This window comes from Pituophis catenifer, unplaced genomic scaffold (genome assembly GCF_029215685.1).
Source record: "Pituophis catenifer annectens isolate HBS135680 unplaced genomic scaffold, rPitCat1.0.hap2 SCAF_1, whole genome shotgun sequence".
NCBI classification, from domain to species: domain Eukaryota; kingdom Metazoa; phylum Chordata; class Lepidosauria; order Squamata; family Colubridae; genus Pituophis; species Pituophis catenifer.
In genome coordinates, this window is record NW_027256881.1 from 207,551,017 (window position 1) to 207,564,468 (window position 13,452).

General features: G+C 37.9%; 1 protein-coding gene across 2 annotated transcripts in view; it reads right to left on the bottom strand.

The window, feature by feature from the left end:
- The window catches only part of FMNL2 (formin like 2), a 207,657-nt gene that overhangs the window by 123,110 nt on the left and 71,095 nt on the right, over positions 1–13,452 (bottom strand). The gene's annotated exons all lie outside the window — the stretch shown is intronic.

Consider the following 13,452-nt stretch of genomic DNA (forward strand, 5'->3'; position numbering starts at 1 on the left):
AGGGGATCGTTTTATAAAACTTGAGTGTGGCACAGAGGGACCTACATTTATTCAAGTGTATGATTATATTAATTTAAGCAATTTCTTATCACGGTGGCAGCGTAAAAAGCTCCAAGAGTGATCTATATTTCTCAGGTTGGAGGTTATGTTTTGCATTCCATTAAGTTAAATTGAATGGAATGGAATATCTGAAAACTATGGGATGGTGCTGACCAATCAGAAACCATCTAGTGAACTGGCATACAGGATTATGAATATCCGCATCGAAAGCTGCACACATAAACATTGTTAGAGAAGGAAAGGCTCCAAAATTATACCTTGTCCAAGTTATCTGTAATTCCTTTTTAGTGCTTGTTTCTTTCTTTGGTCACATTCACAGTACAAGGTAGTTTTTGACTTATGATCAAAATTGAGCCCGAATTTTGATCATAGGAATGCTGCAATGGTCTTAAGTGTGAAAAATGGTCACAAGTTACTTTTTTCAGTGCCATTATAACTTCAAAGAGTCACTAAACAAATAGCTTTAAGTCGAGGATTACCTGTACAGTAGTTGCTAGAGTAGTGAGAATAGGCAGCAGAATGGTTGCAAGTGATTAAATTAAATGAATAAACCAATAGCTAAAACATAGCACAGCACACTTGCAAACCTCTTCGCCCTGGAACCTAACCCCCATATTTGCAAATCAAGCAACTATTGGTTTTTCCTTTCCTTCCACTAAGTCCCTCCAGTCATCGACTGGAGAACGATTTTCAACCATCATGCAATATTTTCATTGTGCAATCACTATCCAGACTGGGCAGTCTAGCATACAACAATAATAAAACAAGCTCCTATTACTGAGAATAATGGGCCAGAAATTATTCTTAGGTAGCCCCATTCTTTGCAACCCAATTGAACCCCATTCTTGGCTTTCTTCACAGAGACTCCAGCTCATGTTCCTTAGTCACATAGCAACCTTTGCAGTAAATTTCTTCATCCAGGCACTGCATTCAACTCAGCCTCTCTGGAGCCTACAGGCTAAGACACTTCCTCTTCCATTTTCTGCAGCAAATCTTATTGACACTGATTAGCGCCTACTTACATAAAGTCGTCCAATTGCTTATGAAAGAGAAGTCATTAGCACACATAATCCTTTTCACAACTCGGGCATTTCATTAGCAACAGCTGAGCTTTTCAAACATATTCGCACACCATCAAGAAACTACTATGGATAGTCAGTTACTAGTTGGAAAACCCCATTGTAGAAAAATGAAATGGGTAGTAAGCAAGACAAGGACAATGGCAATGGGAGATTCTGTTGGATGATCAAACAAAAATACTATGCTAAGTTTGCCAAAGCACAGATATACTTTTTTTTTCTTACAGACTTTTCAAAGCCAAAATTTGCTCCTCAGTACTCAGTACTTTTTATTTTGTGACTTGAATACTATAGTGAGAGATGTTGGTAAACCTAGAGCAAACTGAAAAGGCTTTTTAAAAACTCCCTAAAAATCAGCCTGTTACCTGGGGTCAAAATATAAAATGCAATTAATAACAATGTTTATAACATTTCCTTAGCCAAAGTGAGATTAAAGTGATAACGTTAATGGCAGAGAAAGAGAAGAGAGAGACCTTTGTCTTCCAGAAATTTTAAGGAAGGATTAGAGGTCCAGGTGGATATGACTACAAATACCAATAATCCAAACAGTAGGGTGGGTGGTGGGGTATTTTAGCAGTTACTAAACAACCTGTGACCCTTTGACTCATTACTTTAGAGATATTTTCTTAGCTAAACGGGGCAAAAGAACAGTGGGAGTGGCAGCGACTTCTGACTTCCTGCTGGCTTTCCCAATGACTTTCCTTGTAGGAAGCTGTCACGGAGGATTGGAAATGATGCTCACAGGGCTTACCGTAGTAGGACAGCAGCACTACAACCCCATGGGAGTCATAGGTTCTGGATTTTGGATGCATTCTATAAGTTTGCCCATTTGGCGTATGTTGATTCAAAAATGCCAGTTGCACCATTGCGCCCAGATGAAGGTTACAAACAACCAAACAGATACAATAATTTTAGTAATAAATAGATAGCCTAGTATCAAGTTGCCTATCCCTGCCTTAAGATTTTCTAACCAATTATTTATAGTCAGTTAAAAGTGAGCGCACATTAAACTATCCAGATAATAAATAATTCTACAGAAGATTCAGATTCCTCCCATTACTTGTGAAATTTTGGGAAGGTGGGTCGAGGAGAATGGAAGAAGTTAGAAATAAACCATACCATTTTCTTGGCAGAATTATGGAAGTGGTCTGCATTTGCCATTAGCAATCAGTATTTCTTGCTGTTGTTGTTCTTTATACTCCAAATGGTTGGAATGTTTCCCCATATTAATACTCTGAAAATGATATCCCATGCTTTTCTTGGATTACATTAAATGGACTTCATTTGCTATGAACAGTTTCGGCAATGCAAAAATTGGTGGAAAATACAATATGCATATGTAATGACATAGATTCAACATGCCGCTTGTGCAGTTCAAGAGGCAAGAGAAACTGGCATTAAAAAAAAATTAAAAATCAACATGGAACTTTTTGTAGCTTTTCAATTCACACAGCACCAACCTGCAAATAATCGAGGAATGCATTCAAACACATACAAGGATCCCGAATAATTTTAGCTATCACAGCTGTGCGGTTTCATTTTTATCACTGAACAGTAATGTTATTTGGTGGTAATATTGTTTTATCTTCTCCTGCTCTAACCACACACACATAAAAACGGAAACTGCCCAATTATTGACTACTAATGGTACTTCTGTTAATCAAACCAGGGCTTCCCACTATTTCAAGGAAACATCTCTTTATTGCTAAAGGAGGTAGGCAGACAGGCAGGCAACAAGACTGTCCCCTCAAGTGTCATGTGGCACAGCATCTGTTGCCTTCATTGTACACTTGTCAAATATGCCTCCCAAGTGGTTATTTTACCAGCACTACAGGGCAACTACCAGCTGCTTGGGAAGAGTGCAAACGTTGATCGGATTCTTCAGCACAGAGTTAAAATTTAGTACAATAGATTGCATTAAATTATATCATTTTTTTTTTTTGCGTTATAATCACAAATGGACCCCCCAGTTTACATTTGCAAAGTCTTGAAGTAAAACGCCACTGTTATGTGAACAGGAACATCCTCTTCCCTTTTAAACTGAAGATCAGAATGGAGCAATTGCAAATGATGAGAACCGCTGCCTTTACGAGTGTCGATGCTCTCCTACAAAACTCCTTCTAGATTCCACAAACAGGCACCATCAGCTCACAAAATACAGGTAGTCCTCAACTTACAGCCACAACTGAGTCCTAAATTTCTGTTGTTAAGCGAGACATTAGTTAGGTGAGTTTTGCCCCATTTTACGACCTTCCTTGCCTCAGTTGTTAAGTGAATCGCTGCAGTTGATAACGTAGTAATCCGGTTGTTAAGTGAATCTGGCTTCCCCATTGACTTTGCTTGTCAGAAGGCCGCAAAAGGGGATCACATGACCTCAGGACACAGCAACGGTCATAAGTATGAACCAGCTGCCAAGCATCTGAATTTTGGTCACATGATCATGGGGAATGCTGCAAAGGTCGTAACTGTGAAAAACGGGTCATAAGTCACGTTTTTCAGTGCGGTTGTAACTTTGAACGGTCACTAAACGAATTGTTGTAAGTCGAGGACTACCTGTACCAGTTTCTCTTCACAGTTGCACTGCAAGCTGATTCTTCTGGGGGGGAAAAGGGCATTTGATTGCTGTGATGCTAATGAAGTTATACCTTGTACACTATGATCTGTGACGGCTCTTTCAAGCTTTCAAGTCATCCCTTGAGAACTGGGCAATTACTCAAGTGACAAACACCAATGTGTGTGAAATAGCCACAACCTCATGTGGAAAGGTGTCAGGTCCATCCCAGTTGAAATACAGATGAATTATTTTCAATTTTACTCCCCCCCCAAAAAAAATATGATTATGTGTATGCATAACAATAAATAATAAATGAAATAAAATTCAATAATGTCTGATTAAAAAGAAAAAAGAAGATATAACTCCAGAATCATCATTCTCTTTTCAGGGACACACCTAAATTAAAATTCCTACTTAGGCAAGAAAATTATGAATCGTATTGATAAACATAAAATTATGTGTATGTTTAATTGTTTTGAATAAAATTACAATATATGCCTATTGTAATATTACACCTCCATAATAACTGTAATAAACAATGGTAAACCTTTTCCGTGTATGACTGTATGGGAAGATGTATAGTAATATATTTAATAAGTAAGTCAATGAGTTATTTTTCTCATATGTTCACACGTGGTATTAATTTGCAAATAAGCATTCATTCCTTTAAACAGATGTAAGGCAGATATAAAAAGGGCTCTCAGACTATTTGATTCCCTAGACATTAGAAAAAGGTTGACACTGTTTCATTAAAATACATTTATCTTAATATTCAGGAAATTTATGGTTATGTTATATTGTTGGGGTCCCATCCCTGGGATTCAAGGATTTTGGGTACATTAAATCCTTAGCAGGCACATGAGAGTGCTGCACAACAACACTGTATTTTTAAGATATTGAGAAATTTGAGATGTACATATGAACATTATTTTCATTTCATACATTATTTCATACATTACTTTCAAAAAGAGATTAGATGTTCACAGGACACACACGCGCACACACAAATAACAGCCACAGTAAAATATTTGGGTTTATCCAGCTTAAGCTGGTTACTATCTCACATTGTAAGACTGCCTCACATGACTGTGCCATGGTAAATGAGTGGAACAGGAATTAGATATATCATGCTAAACAACTAAGAGGAAGAATGAATTAAATAAATGAACAGGATTAATAACAAAAGAAATGATGGCAACAGCTGCACTTTTGAGTTATTCTAGGACATTTACCCCTCCCACGTGTGCGCACACACACACACACACACACATACACACACACTGTTGTGGCACCTCAAAGATTAACTGAGATTTTGTGGAATAAGCTTTATAGAAGTTATTTCATCTAGTGCAAGTCTTACTTCACTTCATTTCAAACTTCTTAAAAAGATTCTGATCTACAACTAGAACATGCGTAAAATGCTTGCTGGCCAAGTACTGCCAACTGAGGCTATCCACAAAACCTTTTAGCTCTCTGGGTGCTCTTGGAATGAAACGCTATCTTTGACCATTGTGGTACAATTTGATTGGGATCCAGACAAAAATACAGTGAAAACACTTTACGTTGTTTTGCAGCAAGTCGAGTTCAGCAAACATTAAGCTGCAATGGAATAAATTTAAAAAGGGTTTCTATTGAGTGGCAGCACCACTGCACTTGGAACTGGTGGAATATTGTGTCATGGGCTATGGAGCAATCTCCTCTGGGAACTTTGCTGAAACTCTTTTCTTATCAGTGTTAAAGATCAAGCAGAGAAGTTTTTGGCAGACACAATTTAGGCACAGGAAATCCCTTCTCAGTACAGTGGGCTGAGCAAGATTATCGCTTTTTATGGACTGTCCAACTTTGTGACTCCTTTAACTTATTCAGGGTTTAAAATAAACAGCCACAGGGATGAGTCTGGAGATAGGAAGTCCAAATTCAAAGTCTCTTTGAGCCAGTAAGCATACGGGGTGGTCTTTGGCAAGGATACATTTCAAGAGAGGGTGTTGTTCTCATCTGAAAGAGAAGAGAACAAAGGGAGGAGGGGTAATGATGTCCCCTTGCTGCTATCACTGGCCAAAAGTAGACCTTTCATTACACAACCTAACCTTGCAGAATTAGGCCCTTCCTTAATAGCAGCTTCTCACTTCTTCTCATCATTTCCAAGCAATAACACTGACAAAATAAGATATATAGTTGCCATAAAGAAAGAAAGCTACAAAAACATGTTCTTATATACCAGGTATCTTAGAACAGAGGGTCTCCAAACTTGGCAACTTTAAGACTTTTGAGCGACAACTTCCAGTTTTTGGGAGTTGAAGTCCACAAGTCCTAAAGTTGCCAAGTTTGGAAACCCCTGCCTTAAGAATAACAATTATCTGTCTTTCCCAGCGGAGATAACGGAATGGTAGTTGAGACCAGCAGAAGAGAGGTGAAGATAAGAATGTCAAAAGGAGGGAGGGGGAGAGAGAGAGGGAGAGAGAGGGGTCAGCAACCTGTGGCTCTGGAGCCGCATGTGGCTCTTTCACCCCTCTGCTACGGCTCCCTGTCACTCAAAATATGCATCACAACCGCCAATGCGTGACACCTGCCGGCACACAATTTATTGAGCTTTTCAGCTCCCAGGCCAACCCTGGATAAATCCAAGAAAAGAAAAGTTTCAGAAGAAAACAGAACATTTAATTCAACTACATATGCTAGTTTTGTGGCCGCTCAAAAAATAGTCACGGGAAGGGTTTTGTAGCTCCCGGTGTTTTCTTTTCTGTGGGAAACAGGTCCAAATGGCTCTTTGAGTGTTTAAGGTTGCAGACCCCTGCTTTAAACTCTTGCTTCAATCTCACAACAGAATACTCTTGGGAAACTCGAATTCTCATAAAATATGGATGCTAAATCATATACAATCTTCCACATCAGGGATTATCTTCTAAGTAATCATGTTGTACCTTGCCTAGCAACTTTATTCACAAGTAATGACTACAAGCAAGATGCCAAGTGCTCATTCATAAAGCATAAAACCCCACCCAGATACACAGACATATCAGCAACCACTACTGGAATACTACATAGGATTTCAGTCTGGCTCCTACAGAGTCCTGCCGTTTCCGTGACTTTTTTTCCAAACCAAAAGAGAATTAGTAATAATAGCTGTGATGCGATGTCTCAAGTTTTGACTGAATCATCCCACAGCAGATCAGAAAGGGAGGAGAAAATACAGAGACTTCCATGGGCAGGGCCTGACTGCAGAATGAACATACAGATTTCAGAACGCAAAAGGTACATCAGCTCACAGCATCATTGGTTTGTAGTCCATGATGAAAGGCACCACCTGGTATGACTCTTCTTTTACAGCTTCAGGGCATTTCTGGAATGGTACTTCAACTTTATCAATGATTACTCAGCAGCAAAGTAGTCAACCAGTCTAGCCCATAAGTTATCAAAAACATACTACTAGAGAAAGCCCGAGTTATCTCAAGTATTCTTACAACACATATTTCCCTATTTCAAGATCCTAAATGCAAATTAGTAGAAGTTGTTCTATTTTACTTTTCAAAAGGTGGTACAAGTAATTTTTTTTATTTATAAATTTTTTTTATTTAAAAATACAAACAAAACAAAACAAGTAACAACAAAACATACAGAACAGGTAAACAAAAAATTCAATATACATCTTATCAAAGTTGTCGCAACTGTAATCTATGCTCTTATTTGTGCTTTTGACTCCTTGTTTTGGTCTATTCTCTTATATCTATCTTTGTGGTTCACTGTTAACCTGCATTAGTGGTTTGTGTTCCTATCCCTATATTAGGTCATTCCAGTCACTTCCTAATCTTTTTTTCCTTTTCTATCTTCCAACCGAATGTACCACTTCTCCCATATTAAATAATAGTCATGTTCCTCTTTTTCTTGTAATTCCTTTCTGAGTCTGTCCATTTCTGCACATTCCATGATTTTACTAATTACTCTATCTTCTGTTGGTATGTCAAGGTGGTACAAGTAATACTGGACTTAACAACCATTGTTTGAAGTTAGAAGAGTGCTGATAAGTGACTTATGACTTATAAGTGACTTAATAGTCGTCACACTTACGACTATTGCAGCATGCCCCTTCATGGCCATGTGATCAAAACTTGGATGTTTCACGACTGGCATGTATTTATGATGACTGCAGTGTCCCAGGGTCATGTAATCACTTTTTGCGACATTCTGACAAGCAAAGTCAATGGATTAGCCAGATTCATTTGACAACCGTGTTACTAACTTAACAACTGCAATGATTCACTTAACAAATGTCACAAGAAAGGTCATAAAATGGGGCAAAATTCACTTAATAACTGTCTCACTTAGTAATGGAAATGTTGGGTTCAATTGTGGTTGTAAGCTGAGGACTACCTGTATATTATATATTTCCTATGTGGCCCAAGACACTTCTTCACTCAATGAGGTCTAGGCAAGCCAAAGATTGGACAGCCATGATATAAATCTTACTTTAAAAATGACAAATATATGGCATTTAAATAAGGAAACTCTGAATTTATGACTGCTAAATTAAACACAGTTAACAATTAAATAAATTAGTTCTTTTCTCAATTTCTCATTGCAATAGTCAATGCCAGGCTAATCTACTGGAGCCCATGCTATATCCTACCAATCAAAACCAAACCCTAAGATGCATTCCAGTTCCCAGTTTTGTGTCTAATTAAATATGTGCAGGTCCTATTCGGGTTACAGCCACAACTGCATCTAAATCACTTTGGATAAATCCATACTTCTATACTTTTCTATTCATCCAACTGTTATTAACCAAAGCAACATGCAGATACAGCATGTAATATGAAAGGTGGAGGTTTAGATTCTGGTACTGGAAATACAGAATATAGCCTGTCATTCTGATTACCTACATCATTTTCACCCCTTACACAACCCCCACCCCCAATGAATCAGGCAAAACCAGAGAAAGAGGGAAAATATAAAGCAGAAAACAAAACCATGCAGAAGCTTATGAACATTAGTCAATAGTCCCATGATCCTGCTTGGCATGATTTATTATATTTATAGGAGCAACTTCTCTGTATCTGGTAAACTCCATTTTCTAGGATTTTCTAATCTAACATTAGCACTTTTCAGACAGAGTAATAATTAATAAGCTCCGAGTGAAGAAAACAGCTATGCCTCCTAAAATAAACTTCGATTGATGTTACTCACTGGACTCTTTTAGTTCGGAAGCTCCAAGACCATCTGACCTTGCATATAAAATCTGGGAGATGAATGTGACCTCCAAGGAGAAAATTGAACCTTTGTGGAAGGAATTTTTAATTATTATTTTATAGCCCTCGTTTCTCATTAGCTTTCCATTCTGTCAAAATGAGATCATTTTATTGTTTGGATCTTCAATAAATACTAATAAAAATTATGAGATGCCTGCTTTTAAAATGGGGCAAAAATAGAATATTTTAGTACCAGTGGGAACTCGTCCACTTTGCTAATTTCCCTCTGCAGGAATGCACTGAGAAGCTAGCCATAAAATGCCTGTCTTTACAATCTGACAAAAAAAAAAGTGGGGGGAGAGGGAGAAGGAGCCCAATATTTCCACAGACTAAATTGGCTGAGAAAGAGGGGAGAAAAGGCTGGAAGCAAAATCATTTTTGTGGAAATAGGACCTGATCCCAATTGAATGTAACCTTAATTAAACTATTCCTCAACTAAAATAGCCACTGTGTTAGAAGATCCAGTTTAATGCTTTGGAAAATGTCCAAGTTATACTGATTGATCAAAGGAAACTTTTCCCACTTGGCGACTTCTTGGATTGGTCTTTAATTATTAAATTTATCTCCCACTTTTATGTTGTACACTTCAAGGCACTTTTTTTTTTAATTTGATTTATATGCCGCCCTTCTCCGGAGACTCAGGGCGGCTTACAATGCGTTAAGCAATACTTTACATAATGCTCCCTCCTCCAATGTTCCCCTCATCAAGATTCTTACGGAATTCTTGAGCTGAGAAAAAGTATCTGCCCCAAAGTCACCCAACCAAATTTCATGTCTACGAACCCACTAGAACTCACAGTTCTTCTGTTTTTTTATCTAACACCCCAACCACAATCTTGCAAAGGATTACAAGGTACTCATGCAAACACAGCCACCCAGCAACTACTTCCAAACTCAGAGGCCCACTCTGCAACAATTGAGAAATTTCCTACTATTTTTTTTTCTTGGTGTGAGTTTAGCAGAAGAAGTTGACGTTTACCAAACAGTAGCAGCAACACAAAATCACATGAGCAAAAGAATGAGGGGATAATATGTCTGTTTTTAAAAAGAGAACTTAAATGCTTTCACTAAAGTTTCTTGATCCTGTTGTATGTATGGAACTACAAAGTCATTTTCCCTCCTGGTTGAAGATAACAGAACTTGCCGTCCAATAAATCTAGAAAGTTCTGTACTAAATTGGAAGGATTGCATACTCCCAATTTGTCACCTGCCACTTATTGGTTGACAGTGAGTCTATGGTCCAACACATCTGGAGGAGATCAGATTAGAGAAGCCTAAATAGAAGCATCCTCAATTCTGGTTTTAATGCTGAGATTCTCAACAGGAAGAATCTGGAAATGATTAGGCAATGTTCTTCATAAAAAAGAACAGATATGGTACTTTTCTTTTCCAGTTTCTGTTATTTCCTATCCCAAATCCTTTTTCATTTTGTTCTGATTCCCTTTAAAAATAAATCAAATGGCATTCAATCTCTACATTTTGGCAAGAGACAGCATATTGTGTTGTAAAACTATTTCCCTGACATATACATTTATTGTCATACTGAGAGACAAAATGGAAAGAAAAAATGTACTGAATGTAAAATGTTCTGTTTAACAGGAATAACAACTGCAAATTAAGTGTGCTGTAATAAACACCATAAATACATTTTTTAAAAAACAAAGTTTAGTTTGCCAGTGTAATAACATGAGAAGAAGTCAGGTCTAGGGTTTAACAACTAGGAGACATTGGTGAATCACCCATTGTGTGCTGAGTATCAGTGAGCTTTCACAATATGGAGCCAGTTTGGCCTAGTAACTAAGGCATCCGGCTAGAAACCAGGAGACCACGAGTTCTAATCCCACAGAAGGCATGAAAGGCAACTGAGTGATCGTGGGCATATCACACTTTCTCAGGCCAACTGATAAGATTGTTGTTGTGGGGAAAATAGCGGAGGAAGAAGTATCAGCAATAGCACCTAGATTTATATACTGCTTCATAGGGATTTACAGCTTTCTCTAAGTGGTTTACAGACTCAGCATATTACTGCCAACAATCTGGGTCCTCATTTTACCCAGATGGAAGGATGGAAGGCTGAGTCAACCTTGAGCTGTTGAGAATCGAACAGCTGGCAACTGGCAGTCAGCAGAAGTAGCCTGCAGTACTGCATTCTAACCACTGCGCCAGCATTGCTCTTGGTGTTAGTTATGTTCACTAGCTTGAGCTTTTTATGAAAATAATTGCTACAAAGTTAAAGTCAGAAGAATAAAAGGCATTTTGAAAGGGCACGGTTAATAGACACATAAGTCAAGTATAAATCCTGCTAATCTTAAACTAGGCCCAGATGTATAATTGAAGGGTTGACAGAAAGAAGCAGAATGTTCCAACTTCAGGCATTTTACATTTGCTTCAGTATAGGAGGTACAATAGGAGCAATCTTAATCTGTATAGCTCCAGTGTTAGAACAAGGGAGAAATAATTTCCAATGATCTATGAAGTCAGGATTTGGCACCACTCCCAACTGTGTGGAAAATGTTAGGCTATGGAGGAAAACTAAAGCAAATGACCATGACAAGATACTTCTCAATACCACTCCAGAAAAGAGATAGACTCCATATTCACAAAACAACAGTCCATAAAGCCTCTGATATATTATCTTTGCACATAGAATAAAAGCCAAAGTAGATCTTGATAATTTGTACAGGCTGTTGCTGCTGCAGAGGCCTCAGGCACTCTGGAAATTACTTGATATTGCTATCAAAGAAACTTTACAACAGGCAACCCACAACTTGTGGCCTGCCTGTGGTTCACGAAACTTTTTTTTTCCTTTTTTTTTTTTTTTTTGGTAGCTCAGGAGCTTTTTTGAGTTAAGTATCAACAGCAGAAGAAAAAAAGTTGCATTAAGTCTCAAAAAGATTTAAAATACTTGGGAAAGTTTAAATGCTGCTCCCAACTACACAAAACAGAAAACAAAACAAAACTCCACCACGTTATCTATAGCCTGTCCTGGTTTAAAATGATGCAGGGAAAACCTTCAACACACCATGAAGGACACAAACTAAAGAGCAGAGGCTCTAAGCAACAAGTTTCAGATTAGAGTCCCCCTGGGATATGATGTGCCCTTAAGCTTTCTGCTGATAAATATCAGGAAGGAGGGGATGAAGGGGAGAAATTAGTACTTCGTATCATCCCTTTCTTACATGCTTGACAATCCCATTTAGCACCTTCTAACCATATATATTTTCAACACCAGATAAGGAAACTAGCTGTCAACAACTGGTATCTGCTAAACCTCACCATCCAGCTGTAAATGGGAAGCTTGTTAATTATGTAAGAGCAAGAGTGTGCCCGGAGTAAAGCAGGCATCCAGAGACGAAGTTGGAGATGGCAGCGAGTCTTCCTTTTTCTTTACCCCGAAGTCTTAGTGCAGCACTCAGCAGAGTTGGCCACTTCTGCTCAATTACACAAACAACAAGGCTAATCGCTACTCTGGCAAAGGCAACACCTGAGACCCAGCATTAAATGGATAAGTATAAGGGGAAACTGTGACTTGAAGGTAGCCAGGAGAACTTGACAAACTTTCCATAATTCGCTGTGATCCATCATTATAGATTTCTTTGAACAGTTTTCTATCCAGGTTCAGGGTGACTTCTAAGGCAAAGATATTACTGTATTGTTAATCATTCAAGAATGGGTTGACTGCATCATTCATCTTAACACAAACAACCCCAAAATAATAGCCTTTGTTTTTAAGGTTGTTTGAATATACTTTTTCCAGACACTGCTCTTTAATTAATATGATGTAGACACTGTAGAACAGATAAAGATCTCATATATTCTTCATTGCTGCTCATCGCACCTCAACTGGAATTCCATTCATCCAACTTCACTAATTATAGCCATTACTTGCTTTTCAGCCTCTCAGGGGTTTCCCACCTTTAATCTGAAGACCTATTATGCACTTTTGGCATTTCCTCCTGCTTTAGAGAAGAGCAGTAGTAGAGCATATGCTTTATATGCCAAAAAAATTTTCCCCTAAGTTTAGTCTTCAGTTTCTCCAGACATAACAGGGAAAAGACTGAAACACTGGAAAGCTTCCACCAGTCATTATGCATTGTACAAACATGTTATTTATTTAAATCTAGTTTATTAAAACAAACTATGAGTAATAGTTTACTAAACAAACCACTATTGCCTGAGTTTGCACATTGCTATAAACCATGGACAATGCTGAAACAAATAAGCAGACATCTGATTTAGTATAAGATAACAAAAATTCTCTTATACTTTAGTATAAAAAAAAACTCTCACCTTCTTACAAAGTAAGAATACTCTCTTAACATAAATTAAACTACCGATGACTATTAATGCTTTTTCAATTTACCAAACTAACCTACAGCCCTGCAATTTCCTGGCTTCCTATCTGAGTACTAAACAAATCCCTTTCTGCTTAGGTTTTTGAAATCAGCTACAATTAGCTACGTGGTTGCAATCTACTAAGATTTCTCCTCTTTTACTACCCACTTTTTTCAAGGGC